This window comes from Petromyzon marinus, chromosome 53 (genome assembly GCF_048934315.1).
Source record: "Petromyzon marinus isolate PM22_M1 ecotype Great Lakes invasive population chromosome 53, UKy_Petmar_22M1.pri1.0, whole genome shotgun sequence".
NCBI lineage: Eukaryota > Metazoa > Chordata > Hyperoartia > Petromyzontiformes > Petromyzontidae > Petromyzon > Petromyzon marinus.
Window position 1 is genome coordinate 3,464,628 of NC_133719.1, and position 15,213 is coordinate 3,479,840.

Genomic DNA, 15,213 nt, shown 5'->3' on the forward strand with positions numbered 1-15,213 from the left:
AGAATAAAATCTACCACTCAAAAATCTAAATCGGCCACGCGGTCAAACTGTTGCGAGCACCGCACACTCTCCCACAACGTCCCAGGATCGCTCCGTTCCCTCAGCTCTCGTTTGTGGCAGGCAGATCGTTTCTGAAAAAGAGCTCTATCGAGCGCGGTGGGGCTTACCTGGCAACAATAATAGATTTTTTCAAGTTTACAGCCAGACTCGTACCCACCGCGTCAACGTGTTAGCGCACGTGTGCGTGTTCCTGCCAATGTGAGTGGTTCTCGAGTTAGACTTTTATAGCGTTCACGGAAGTAGGAGAGTGCATAGGGGAGTTATGAGATGCGAGGGAGAAGAGCGGTGCGGATGGCAGTCGAGTGAGATGAGAGGGGAGTGAGGATGGAGAGTGAAGTGAGATGAAAGGGAGGGGAGTGTGGATGGAGAGTGAAGTGAGATGAGAGGGAGGGGAGTGTGGATGGAGAGTGAAGTGAGTTGAGAGAGAGGGGAGTGGGGATGGAGAGTGAAGTGAGATGAGAGAGAGGGGAGTGTGGATGGAGAGTGAAGTGAGATGACAGAGAGGGGAGTGAGGATGGAGAGTGAAGTGAGAAGAGAGAGAGGGGAGTGTGGATGGAGAGTGAAGTGAGTTGAGAGAGAGGAGTGAGGATAGAGAGTGAAGTGAGTTGAGAGGGGAGTGAGGATGGAGAGTGAAGTGAGATGAGAGAGGGGAGTGAGGATGGAGAGTGAAGTGAGTTGAGAGAGAGGGGAGTGAGGATGGAGAGTGAAGTGAGATGAGAGAGAGGGGAGTGAGGATGGAGAGTGAAGTGAGTTGAGAGGGAGGGGAGTGTGGATGGAGAGTGAAGTGAGTTGAGAGGGGAGTGAGATGAGAGAGGGGAGTGAGGATGGAGAGTGAAGTGAGTTGAGAGAGAGGGGAGTGAGGATGGAGAGTGAAGTGAGTTGAGAGAGAGGGGAGTGTGGATGGAGCGTGAAGTGAAATGAGAGGGGGTAGTGCGTGGAGCGGAGTCGAGCGGTAGGAGAGCGCATGGATGGGAGAAGTGGGATAATTTTCCCCGATTCTCTCTGACCCTGTACGTGTGTATCGCTTGGCGTGCTGAACACAACTAACACAAGTCAATGCTGCGTTGGAGGGCGTGCACGCTTGAGTGACAGGCGGACGCCGACGCGGCTGATGAGAAATGCGAACCTGCTGCACTGCCTGACAGCCGAGCCGACATCGGTGCCAATATCAACGACAGGCACGCGGATGGAGGGGGGTTGCCGAGTGGGGGGGAGACGCTGAGGATGGGAAGTCGCCCTCTTTCTCGCATTGTGGCTATGAACCTCGTCAACCCTGGTTCGATTCCCAGCCACGGCTAACATCTGGTGGGCGAGCGATATTTGAACCGGCTCCTGCTGCCCCCTCCACCCACGAACATCATCCACCAAACAACATCGACGCCAGGCACCTGCGTAATAAACGACTTCCACGACAGGTTGATACTTGCGTCCTTTCTTTAGTTAGTGATGACTGCTCGGCACCGCACTTCCTTTCTGGATGGCCACCCTCTCGCTCTGCATGCACGTGCTCACTGCTCCTCCGCGCCCCGCTGATTGACGGCGCGCCGTCAGTGGGGAGAGCTTCGGCCCTCGAGGCTGCCACGTGGCCGGTGGCTCCGCCCCTAACCACGCCCCCCCTCAACCTTCCCGATGGCTCCCGCATGTACCCACGAGCTCCGCCCATTAACTTTGGCCCGGATGGGACCGTGAGCTCTTGATTGGCTATGACTGATGCAGCAGTGCCTATGCAGCCCCTCCGTCGCCCGTCGGTGCGCTCTCTCATAACACCTGCGAGAGCACGGAGCACTCTTGTGGTGGTAAAACCCCACTGGTGGCCGCAGCTGCAACCTGAGGGCGCATGGTTGAGCTGCGATCGAGCAGCGGCACACCCAAAGTTGTGCACCGCTGTTATGGGGAGAGGGCGTACGACATTAATTAGTGGAGGCTCAAGCTCTCCCCTGTCCCATCCTCAGCCGACTCTCTGACCCAACACTCATCGGCTCCGTTGTACGAGGCCTCAGCCTAAGCCAGTTCCGCGTCCATGCAGCTACCTCTGCCAGACGGTCTGTTAGGCAGGCGAGAGCTGCATCTGGGTTACCTGAGAAGGAGACGTATCTCGGTGTCATTGGCGTACTGATGGAACTGTAACCCCATGCCTCCGGACACTTATCTCCCAGCGGCCTAACATAGATATTGAATAAAATTGGAGATAAGACTGACCCCCTGAGGGATATCGTAAGGGGAGGAGTGCCCAGCAGGAGACACGTGGGGACCCCGGGCCACCTGCTGGGATCGTGCCCTGCAGCAAAGATCCAATCCACAGCGGGCGGTGCCTCCAATTCCTGCCAGGTCCCGTAGGTGCTGCAATAAACACCCCACGATCGATTGCAATCAAAGGCCGCCGACTGGTCCAGCATACCAAGGGCTGAAATCAGCCCCTGTCCATCGCCACGAGGAGGTCGTCTGCCACGCAACACCACGATGGTCCCCGAAGCCTCATTGAGTGACATCAAAGAAGCACTCGGTCTCAAGATACGACTTCCAATTGGGAGGAAGCCACCCTTTCTAAATGTTCCCTAAAAAGGGAGCATTGGAGATCCGGCAATAGTTATGCAGAATATCAACATCCAGTCCCGTTTTCTTTAGAAGTGGTCGCACTAAGGCCTTCTTCAGGAGTCCCGGGAGCACTCCTTCTGAAGAGGAAGAGTTGACCAATTCGGTCACCATTGGAATCGCCGGCTCAAAGGCCTCTTTAAGAAGCCAAGAGGGACGACAGGGATCGAAATCACAGGTGGTCCATTTAATCCCCGCAGTAGTCTGGATGAGGTTTGCAGGCAGGACCGATAAAAAAAAATCCTCAAAGACGAGAGGAGCCCTTGGGTCCAAGATAGGATCAGAACTAATTGCTGGGCAGATACCCTTTCTAATCCGATCGATCTTAGCAAAAAAACTGCAGCGCTCTTCAGAAAGAGCGACCTTTATGGACGTACAGTCTTGGGTGAATCAAACCATTGACCATCCTGAACAGCTCAGCAGGGCGGTCCCTCGCCGAGTCAATCATCATGGCAATGGACTTTTTTGATAGCCAGTGCTGGATGATCCTCGTAGCAAAAGTGGCTACACATGCTACAGGCCCCGCACTTTCAAGGGCCCCACGCTAAATGCTTTCAAGCTATCAATTCCGGTTCAGTGATTCTGCATTTGCTCTATTACTATAGTAATATACTGCCTTCAACTTTTATGAACGACTGGGTGTTTAAGGATAGCGATTTGTTGCATTGTCTGGCTGTATAGCAAATGAAAATATACAATTACTTTACTATGCAAGCTTTCGTGACTGCAGGAATTACTCTTAAGTTAAATAATACAATACGACGTTTCGATTGCAACACAAGCAACCGTCATCAGGTAGAACTAAATTTGAGAGACAAAACACAGACACAGATACAGACACACAAGCAGAGAGAGACAACACAGAGACACACACAGAGACCCAATGCCTGTGTCGAGGCCTTAAATAGAGAGGGGGGGGGGCAGAGAGAGAGCAGCTGCTGGAGCAGATAAATTATCATGTCAATGAAAGACCCAACAAGACTGGTACATTCTAGAGAGAGTTGTGTGGAAATCCACCCCGAAGTGACCGAGGGAGAGAAAGAGCGAATGGACCTATGAGAGCCTGGTAAATTTTAGAGAGAGAATGGAAACAAGGGGAACAAACCGCGTAAAAAGCCCAGAAGAAGACAACAACGACTTGGCTGTGGGGGCAGGGAACCCTGCGGAGGACACCGAGGCACTGCCGTCCGCTCAACCACTGGCCCAGCCACCGATCGTCTCACCTGCCGCGGGCGACGCATTCCAGGCTGCGCACTCCCGTCTCGCCCAGCTGCTCCATGCCGCGGCCTCAATCCTCGAAGAAATCGACCGAGGCGGGACACCGCTGGAGGCAGCGGGCGGAGCGAAGCGGTCACCAACGGCCATTCCCGTCAGCGGGCCGAGCGCACATTGTTCGCTGCGTGCCGCCAGGGGCATTCACGCTCACCTGCTGCTCCATCATGACTCCACGATCGCCGCCTGCGCTTCGACGTCGGAGCCCGCCTGCACGGAAGATGGGTCCTCATCCGACCAGGCCTTCGTGATGACCCGACGTCCGGGGTGGAGGTCGTCCGACCGCACCGGGCACCGAAACGACCATCAGCGGGGACGGCTTCCTCCCCGCGCTGAGGTTACTTGCTTCAACTGTGGCCTACGGGGCCACGTGTCATCCGACTGCCGGGCGCCCCGACGTCGCACCTCCGGACCCCGGGGCCAGGACCAAAGGACGTCCACGGCTTCACGACACACTCAGGCGAGTCGCGACACCTCACACGCTCGGCCCTCACTTGCACCATACACACCCCAGTGCGCCGAATTGAATGTTCGCCGGTTGACGGGTGGTGCGGAGCGCGGTCGCTTGGATTCCGAACGGGCACTCCGACCGGTTCAGTGGTCGGAGCTGGCCCACAGGGTTGTCGCCGCGACCACGGGTTCTTCCGTTGTTATCGGTTCAATCGAAGGGGTTGAATTCCGCATGCTCGTCGATACTGGTGTGTTGGCCACTATTATTTCGCATTTAATTTATAATATCCTGCCCGTTCGGTGTTGGCCGCTGCAACGAGTTTCTGTCCCGTTGTTCGCCACTAACGGGGGTTCGCTGGGCATCGTCGGCCAAATTCACGCGCAGATTTCGATTGGCGACATCAAATTGGCCCGGGCCTATTTTGGTTTCGTCGTCTCTTGCAGTACCCTGCCTGCTGGGCACGGATTTCCTTGCTAAAATGCCAAATAAAATCCTTGTCAATCAAGGATGTATTGAGCTTCCCTCTGGTCGTCCCATGGCATTTTTGCCCTCTCCCACACATCCGCGCCCTGCCTGTACTTCCGTGCAGGCACTGGCTGCCTGCACAACGCATATTCCGACGGGTGCGCAGATGTTTGTACCCCTACGATTGCGGAAACCGCTCGCTTCGGACGCCTCGCTGCACGGCATTCTATTGGGACCGTCTAACACGGCAATCAAGGGCCTCAAACTTGTAGCCGCACAGACTCTCGTAGCGGGTGACGTGGACCCGTTTTTGCAGGTCCTGAACGTCGGCCTGTCCACGACCGTCGTTCCACAGGGGACCGTACTCGCCCACGCGATGCCGGCGCCCCTGGGGACCGGGGTTGTAGGTCATGTCGACGTCGGTCCGCGGCTCCCAGCCACTCTCGAAGTTGAGGGCTGGTGACTTGTCCGGGTCACAGCGATCTAAATTACGTGCTCTTCTGCAGGAGTATTCTGATGTCTTCAGTAAGAGTAAATTCGACATTGGTTGCACCAAGCTGCTTCGTCACCATATTGATACCGGTGATGCTGCCCCTATCCGGCAAAACCCATTTCGGCTCAACCCAGCAGAGAAACAGCATGTCAAACCGGCAGTTAACGACATGCTGGCTGCGGCCATCATCTCTCCTTCGACTAACCCTTGGGGTGCTCCCATAGTGCTGGTCAAGAAGCACGATGGCAGTCTACGGTTTTGTGTAGATTTTCGGCGCCTGAACAAAATTTACGTGGCCGACGCTTACCCTCTTCCGCATATAGACGAGTCATTAGACGCCCTGGCGGGGGCACGCTACTTCTCCACGCTGGACCTTCTGTCGGGGTTTTGGCATGGGCAATCTATTAAATTCTTCAAATTTAATAGGTTGCCCATGGGCCTCCACTCGGCTCCAGCGACGTTCCAACGGCTCATGGAGCTTGTCCTCGCTGGGCTCCAGTGGGACTCATGCTTGATTTACCTAGATGACGTCATCATCTTTAGCCACACATTCAACAAACACCTCGCGATTGCGAGCTGTTTTTCTAAAAATGCGCGCTGCAAACTTGAAGTTCAAGCCGCAGAAATGTCATCTTCTATGCGAGTCTGTTCGTTACTTGGGCCATATAGTCAGCCGCTCGGGAATTTCCACCGACCTCGAGAAAAGCAGATGTGTTAGCTCGTGGCCGACTCCTACCTCAGTGGGGGACGTCCGCAGCTTTATTGGTTTTGCGTCCTACTACCGCCGCTTCGTAGCTGACTTCGCGCCCATCGCAAAACCACTCCACACCCTGACAGCAAAAGGGGTGAAGTTTCACTGGGGAGACATTGAACAGGCCGCATTTGATTATTTGCGCAATGCCCTCGTTAGGGCGCTGCCCTTGGCCTACCCCAACTTCTCAGAGCCATTCACTCTCGATACAGACGCCAGTAACACCAGGATTGGCGTGGTGCTTTCTCAGACCATCGGGGGCGTCGAACGGGTCATTGCTTACTGTAGCAGAGTGTTGTCTCCCGCTGAGCAACGCTACTGCGTGACCTGCCGCGAATTGCTGGCCATAGTTTTCTTTATTCAGCAATACAGGCCATACCTGCACGGTCGGCACTTTACCGTTTGGTCCGACCACTCCGCATTACAATACGCCTTGTGGGTAGACCAACCATCTGGCCAACTTTCTAGGTGGCTCGAAGTCCTCCAGGACTACGATTTTACTGTCACTTACCGCAAAGGTATCCGCCACACTAACGCCGATGCGCTGTCGCGTCTCCGCCCATTAAAAAATGCGCATGTTTCTTGGGGTCAGGCTGTTGCAAGCCGCCAGTGATTGAGTCCGTCGCACCCCTCCCAACGGTGGCTGCTGCGCTCCCCTCCGACCGGGCTCCGTTAGACGATCCCGTCAACCTAACGGGCTGTGACGACCTGCTGGGGTTGACACTGGTGGAATGGGGTCGCCACCAGTTAGAAGATATGTCCTTGCTGGCCTTACGCCGTCGCGTCGGTTCACCTCCCCGTTCTGCGGCACAGCCTTCTTATGCATTGGGACGGGGATTCCTGCCAGTATAAAATTGTTGTGCCCTCTGCCCTGCGGGGTAAGGCCATGTGGGCAGCTCACGAACAATTGTTGCATTTGGGCGCCCACAAAACCCTCGGCCTGCTGCGCCTACAATTATTTTGGCCAGGGATGTTGCGAGATGTGACCGACATCCTGCAGGGCTGCACCCAGTGCGCACGCCGGAAGCCGCTGGCAAGGCCAGCATGTCCGCCTTTGCAACCTATCACAGTATCTCGCGTCAACGAGCTGGTGGCCCTGGACATTTTGGGACCCTTCCCTGCTATGCTGAGAGGTAATAAGTACCTGCTGGTTGGGGTGGAGTATTTTACTCGCTGGCCCATGGCCTGGCCTCTCCCCATCGTGGAAGCCTTTGTTCAGGGCTACGTCCTGGGCAAAGGCACTCCCGAATGGCTGCTGACCGACCAGGGAAGAAATTTCTCGAGCACCCTCTTGCGCGACGTGTCGCCTTTTGGGCATGAAGGTGCGCACCTCGCCGTACCACCCACAAACCGATGGCATGGTGGAGCGCCTTCACAGTACTCTCACCTCTATGTTGTGCCACCAAGTTTACGATTTGCAGCTCGACTGGGACTTGCAAATCCCTGGGGTCCTGGCCGCATACTGGATGGCACCACACGCGGCGACCGGCTTTTCGCCATTTTTTTTTAATGTACGGCAGGGATTCGGTCCTCCCTGCCGACGTTCGCTTGAACGTAGACCGGCCGTTGCCAAAATCCAAACTCGCAGGCCACCTGCGGTTCAACCTGCGTAGGCTGACGGAGGCACGCGAGGCTGCCATTGAGAATTTGGCCTCTCGCCAGCGTGCCAACTTGCGACTGCGCGACCCCAGGACGATCACTCACGCGTGGACTACGGAGGACAAGGCCTGGCTCCACTGCCCCCAGGTGCCATTGTCCACGTCGCCCAAGCTGCTTGAGCCATGGAGGGGTCCCGTCGAAATTGTCGAGGTTGTCCCGCCCAAGTGCATTAAGATCCGATGGGGCAGGCGTCGTTGGTTCGTACACCCCTCCCGGTTGAAGCCCTTCGTCGCGCCGCGCGTCCCTACATCACTCACACATCACGGGGGCCGAGCGTGCGACATGTCCAACGAGTCGGGTGATGCCCCATTGGTGCCTAACCCACAGAGCAGTTGTGTTGTCCTTCCTGCAGGTGACACGGGTGTGACGGGGGCGTGCAAATCGAAGCCGCCCGTTTCTGACGCCGAGTCATCACGGGCCTTGCCAGGCGTGCCAGCTGACTCACCCACCCCACCTGTATCGCCAAGGAAGCCGTCCGTCCCCTATGACAGCCCAGCGACACGCACTCGTGCTAAAACTCGGGGGTTTTCACAAGGGCCTCGTTTTTTGAGGGCCTCACTTTCCCTCACACGTTCTATGTTATTCACTGCCTTGCGCCCCCGGTTCCTTGCGACATGGCTATGGGGGTACTTACCGTCCGTCGTGCCGAGGTTCCCTCCATTCTTCTTCTACTTTCCCGTTGGCTTGTTGTTGCCGCGTCGTGCGTGATCGTGTGTGTGTGGCCGCTCGATATCCTGATGTATATATAGTGTGTATTTGGACGGGGGGGGGGGGGGGTATTTATGTTGGGATGTTGTTGCGTTTTTTACGAGGCACACGCATTCTGCTCATGTTCACGTTCACATTTTTTGTTGTTCGTTCCATTGTTACAGCCGAAACGGCTGCAGCCTACAAAGGGTGGGGGGGGGGGGGTGATGTAGGGGTAATCGGCACTCACCACTCTGTGGGCTGGTAGCTCCCCGTTCTCGTCAATAGGGGGCGGAAGCGCTATCACGCCAGTGCTAATGGCCATGGCTCAAAAGGGGCCAACGACAATCCCCATCAAACGGATCTTGGGACACATTCCCCAGGACCCCAGGAGGAGGGGACCGGGGGATGATGTCACCTTCCAGAAAGTTCTGGAAGGGAGGCGTGGCTAGGGCGGAGCAAGCCACGAACCAGTATATAAGCCGGACCTCTCAAGGATCTGGGTCAGTCATCTCCAAGCTGAAAAACGAAGACCTGGGCTGAAGCTAGGACCCTGGACCCCAAGCTCCGTTGTCCTTCTAAGGGCCAGAGCTCAGTGAGGCCAGTGGTCAGGGCCCACGGACCGGGTACGGTCGGGTCAGCATAGCCTCCCCTAGGGCCCCAGCCGGAGGACAAAGGTTAACGGGGTTCCCAGTGATAGGGCCCGTATAGTCCGGAGGCCATACCTCTGCAGGTATCGGGTAAAAGGGCCGATATACCCCATTGTATTAGGGACCTTGTAGAAAATGCCAAATAAATATCGTGTTGCCTTACCAGAAGTTCTTCGTCAATTTATACCCACGACACGTGTTGAAATCTCCCAGCACAATTGTGCGAGGCAATCCAAGGAACAAGAGAGAGATCACCTCAGACAACTGAGACGTAAGATAATAAACTATTTACTATGTTGTATTTTACCAGGTAAGACATGGCCAGAAATGATAGCCCAACGAAGTGGCTTATCACGTGGAAATGTATAGCAGCCAAATACTCTAAACGTATGTTTATAAACGTGGAGGAGAAAACAGGAGAAAAATCCACGCGACAACAAGAACATACAAACTCCAAATATACAGCAGGTGTCAGGCTCGAGATTGAACCCACGACCTCCTGCACACCAGGAGAGATAGTTAACATCTCGCCACCGTGACGCCATGAAGTACAAAACGCGCCATAAGTACAGAACACGGCTTAAGACCAACGCGGATGGACGGGTGTTCGTTTACAAACGCAACGACGGCTTTATTGAGTCACAGGCGAATTTCGACTAAATCCCGCGGACACAGACTAACACGGCCACCGCACGGTGCAGACACAACCACAGCGACAACTCATCTACCACCACCACAACCACCACAACCACCACCACCACAACCGTCACCACCACAACCGGTACCACCACAGCTGCCACCCCGGGGCCGCAACGCCACTCTCTCCCGCCACGCGGAAATTTCCGCCCACGCAGAAGAGGCTCTGGACAGCCCTGACCACGGTAGTGCGACCAGCTCTCCTGCGGAGGTCTGGCTCCAAGTAAACCCACCCACCTCCCGTGGCTCAGAGTAAACCCACCCCCCGTGGCTCAGAGTAAACCCACCCAGTGTGGCTCCGAGTAAAAGCACCCACCCACTGTGGCTCAGAGTAAACCAACCTACCCACCCACCCACTGTGGCTCAGAGTAAACCAACCTACTCACCCACCCACTGTGGCTCAGAGTAAACCAACCTACCCACCCACCCACTGTGGCTCAGAGTAAACCAACCTACCCACCCACCCCCCGTGGCTCCGAGTAAACCAACCTACCCACCAACCCCCCGTGGCTCCGAGTAAACCCACCCACCCCCGTGGCTCCGAGTAAACCCACCCACCCACTGTGGCTCAGAGTAAACCCACCCACCCACTGTGGCTCTGAGTAAACCCACCCACCCACTGTGGCTCAGAGTAAACCAACCCACCCACCCAGTGTGGCTCCAAGTAAACCCACCTACCCACCAACTGTGGCTCCGAGTAAACCCACCCACCGTGGCTCCGAGTAAACCCACCCACCCAGTGTGGCTCTGAGTAAACCCACCCACTCACTGTGGCTCCGAGTAAACCCACCCACTCACTGTGGCTCCGAGTAAACCCACCCACCGTGGCTCCGAGTAAACCCACCCACCCACCGTGGCTCTGAGTAAACCCACCCACCCACTGTGGCTCCGAGTAAACCCACCCACCCACCGTGGCTCTGAGTAAACCCACCCACCCACCGTGGCTCTGAGTAAACCCACCCACCCACCGTGGCTCTGAGTAAACCCACCCACCCACCGTGGCTCTGAGTAAACCCACCCACCCACCCACCGTGGCTCTGAGTAAACCCACCCACCCACCGTGGCTCTGAGTAAACCCACCCACCCACCGTGGCTCTGAGTAAACCCACCCACCCACCGTGGCTCTGAGTAAACCCACCCACAGTGGCTCTGAGTAAACCCACCCACCCACTGTGGCTCCGAGTAAACCCAACCGTGGGGAGATTCTGCGATTCTGAATAAATAACGGATCACAAGTGGAACGTGAGGTGTTCTCACGAAGCCAGCATGGGTTGTCTTATTAACCTTAAATTAAGCACGTGGTTCGGTAAGTGGCACACAGCATGGTTGGCTTTGGGCCCCTGGTGCGAATAATGAAACGGGACCCCGGTCCAATTCACCACCAAGCCGCCCCCGCCCCACCAACCCCCCACCCATTGCCTATGACCCTGGGCACTCGAGAGCTCTGCCACCGTGGGTTATCGTGAGTTTGACTGCAAAGCACCGTGGGTAGCTCCAAGGGTACCCTTGCACGGCGCCCTGTTGGTGGTGTGCACGTGCACAGCCCGACTCCGCAATATCCGGGCGGGGTGGGGGGGGGACATTTTAAAAATAATGCACAACAACAACAACAAACAATGACGAGAGCGCTTCCGCAGATTTCCGTTGCGACTCCTCCTTTTGTCCCTTTTGTGAAACGGGACCTCTTCGTGTCGACGGTCTGACCGCCGCAGCAGCAGCGGCGGCGGCGGCGGTAGCGGTGGTTCCTCTCCTGCTTTTGATCGTTTTGTTCCGGCTTAAAAAATATATACAAACAACGCCGCGCAAAGAACGAGAACTCATCGCGTAACCCGCACAGCCCGTCGGCGTCGCGCAACGCGGCCTCCGCTCGGCCGCCACGCCGTGGGGGCCGGCCGTGGATTACCAAGATGGCGCTGGGGGGGGGGGGGGGGCTCCTCCCGCTGCCGCCTGTGGAGGGAGCACATGGCCAGTAGCTCGGGGTGCGGGAGTGTGGGGTTAGGCGTGCGGGGTGAGGGGTGTGGGATAAGAGGTGCGGGAAGAGAGGTGCGGGGTGAGGGATGGATTCGGAGGTAACCGCTGCTGCCATGACCACCACACACGGACCGCGCCACTTCGCCTTCCGGGACCGCGTTCAGACTTTGATTGACGGAAAAATAAAAATAAAACATCACAGATGATATTTAAAAACAATACAGACAAAATCCCACCGTGATTCGTGGTTTTCTTTGGGTTTAGATCACCGTGTAGGTATAATGCCAATCGTAGAGTGGCCAATCTTAGAGCGACAACTCAAAATCGAGTTGTCACATCGCGGGCAAAGGTGCCCATCGACTGGGCTTGTCAGCAAAAACCGGAGGAGGTTTTTAAAGCGGAGCTCTTGTGCAGAGCGCTGGAGCTTCCGCTAACACCCGACGATGGTGGATGTGACCTCTGGCGAAGCGTCGCTCGAAATTGTCGAATATATTTGCTTACTTGTGCAGCAATCCTGATAAACCAAATCGAGTGGCACATTTGCCCATGGGGTGGCGCAACTGGATTTGATTGCCTCTGTCAGGTGACAGAGGGTAATATAGAAAAAAGAAGATTGACTCTATACCCACGCAATCTAATCCAAAAGTAACGAATTATTAATCATAATGGTCGTAAAAGCCTAGGTATAAAATTTCTATCTCATCGTACCAAGTATATATTATGCTTTGTTCCATGCTACTCGATTCGCACAACTATATGTTTAGCATAAAAAAAGTATTCTCTATTCATCAGTTTGAAGTTAATTCCAGCACAGAGGGCGGGCCCCATTGTTTCCGCGCCGGGATGACCGTGTTTATGACACACCAAAGACAAAGATTCCTCGCATAGTCTTAACAGACTGTTGTGGCAAGTGCTGTTAGCGAGCAGCACCTATGAAGGCCGACACTAGGGGGTGGGTGGCCAGCACCACGCCCGACCGCATTTGTCTCCCCAGTGGCGATGTTTTCTTCATCGCACCAGGCACTCATTTGAGGCCGAGTCGACCTACGGGAGGCCCAGGACCGGTTAACATAATCGTCACTGGTGTTGGCCGTGAGCGGGAAACGAACTCGGGTCGCCAGGTTCGTAGCGCAGCGTTAGCGCTAACCGCTGCACTGCCGCTCCCTTAAACGACAACCGCCACCACCACCTACAGCCGCGGGTTGCTGTTCGGCACGTAAGCGGCGGCAGCGGCGGTCGACGGCGATTGGCAAAGACAACTCCGCGGGGACGGGGGAGGGGTTGAATACACAGTAGGTACAGCGTGTCCACGAAATAACATTGTGCGGGCACATCCGCGTCTCGTACACATATCGGGAGCACGGGTGGTTAAGGGGACCCCGAAAAACGTAGTGACGTTTCGGCTGTGTTCCTCGCTCGCTTTTTTTGTCAACAATAATATCTATATATATTATTTAAAAAAAACTAACTGTGAATGATCTATAACGCGAGGTGTCCGTGGGCTAAAGAGGAAGGCGTTTCGTGGTCGTCGGTTTTGTTTAAACAAATCCCCTTCCGTTGACGCGCACACGATGCCGGCAGCACTAGCAGCACACAACGGTGTCGAGGTCTGCCGCTGTGGGCCAAGACGACAGCTGGATATAAGCACAGCTGTTGTGAGCACGCAAAACGTCTCTCCTCTTGAGATGCGGCGAGGCGCCTTCGATCGAACTAAACGCCGCCCGTAATGACCGCCAACGGCTTTTCTCTTTCCTTCACGCGACGACGTCGGCCAAAGAGAAGAAAGATTAAAAGAAGCACCGTCCCGATACACCACGCGCCGTCGCACGGCACCGGCGAACGAGCGAGCGGGGGGTGGCTGGGGAGGAGAGGCAGAGGGGAGCTCGCGACACTTCCCCTCGCTCCGCGGCGGGGCTCTACTTAACGCCAGCGGCGAGGGGTGTTGCTTGCATCCACGGCTGCTTCTGGGTCGCCCGCCAACCCCCCCCACCTCGTGAACGAGCCCGCTAATTCGTGGAGACACCAGACCACTGTCACACGGGGAGACAAAATTCCGCGTTCTTTGCGAGACGTTTTCTACGTACGTGCGGCAAACCGTTTTTTTTTTCACCGTTTGCGTTGTTGTTGTTGTTGTTTGTTACCGGATATTTTCATGCAGTTACCGGTAATGCCCGAGTCCCCACGAGGGATCCACTCTTTCTCACGTTCTCAACGCCGACGCGCCGACCCGCATCTCGTACCCCACCCGCATCCATGCGCCTTTGCTCACGTATCCACGTGGCCCACCGTACACCGCCGTGGACAGCATTGATATGTGCGGCGACGCCGCTGCTATACAAGCGAGAGATCACTCACCACCGTGGCCACAACAAACAAAAAATTGTACATCCGTGTGGTCAAGAGCACCGCGCGAGAGAGAGCTACATATATATGAACGAATAAAAAAAACCTCAAATCACAAAACATGTGACGATGACGATGACGACGACGCTCACGACAAGGGGGGGGGGGGGGGTGGTGACGCGGGGCCGTCATGGAATGTGTGCCACCGTTCCAGAGATGCCCTAACTAAAGCAGCGGGATGTGTGTGTGTATATACTTGACGCGGTGTGCCGGGTGTGGAAATATCTTCCGGGTCGACGGTGGAATCGAGTCGGTGGCAGGCGGTATACGTAAACGAGCAGCCGCAGCCATAACAAGCGGAATACTGGAAGCGTGTGCCAGATTGAGAAATAATTTCGGCGCCGTCGGCAAACCGGAATAGGTGGCACGTGGCTCGTGGCCACGTGCCATGGCGAGCGGTTTATACTGGATGCGGTGTGCCGGGCGTGAAATATTTTCCAGGTCACTGGTAGAATAAAATGTGACGCGCGCGATGAGCAGCTACAGACGTAGAAGTAGGAGGTATACTGGATGCGGTGTGCCGGGTAGCCACGGCCATTTAAACGCACCGAGATGTGAGCATGGAGCATGCCGATAAATAACCCGGGCATTGCCCCTCTGCCAGCATGCAAAGCACATTGTAGTCAATAGCCTCATGATCAGCTGTGCCAACGTGAAAAGCACCTACACGTCCATAACTTATCATGTACATATATATACACGTATATATATTTACGCGTATATATGAATGTAGAAATAATGAACGATGAGTACAAAAAAATTGGGTCAACCAATTTTCTGACCGACAAACCACCGTGATATTTGCGGGAAGACCCGGCAAAATAACCGTCTGGAAGCGGAACAATGGGCGGGATCGAGGCCGCACCGTGTCGCACCGCGTCGCACCACGTCGCACCGCGTCGCGGATCTCACCGCACGCGGTGTGGGCCCCCCCGACGATGGGGGCAGCACCCAGATGGGTCACAGCGAGTCACGTGGGCACCGATGGACGTAGCGCTACCCACATCGCCTACATGCGTGGCCACCGACACTGTGAAATGCCACCCGACGCTTCACGACGACG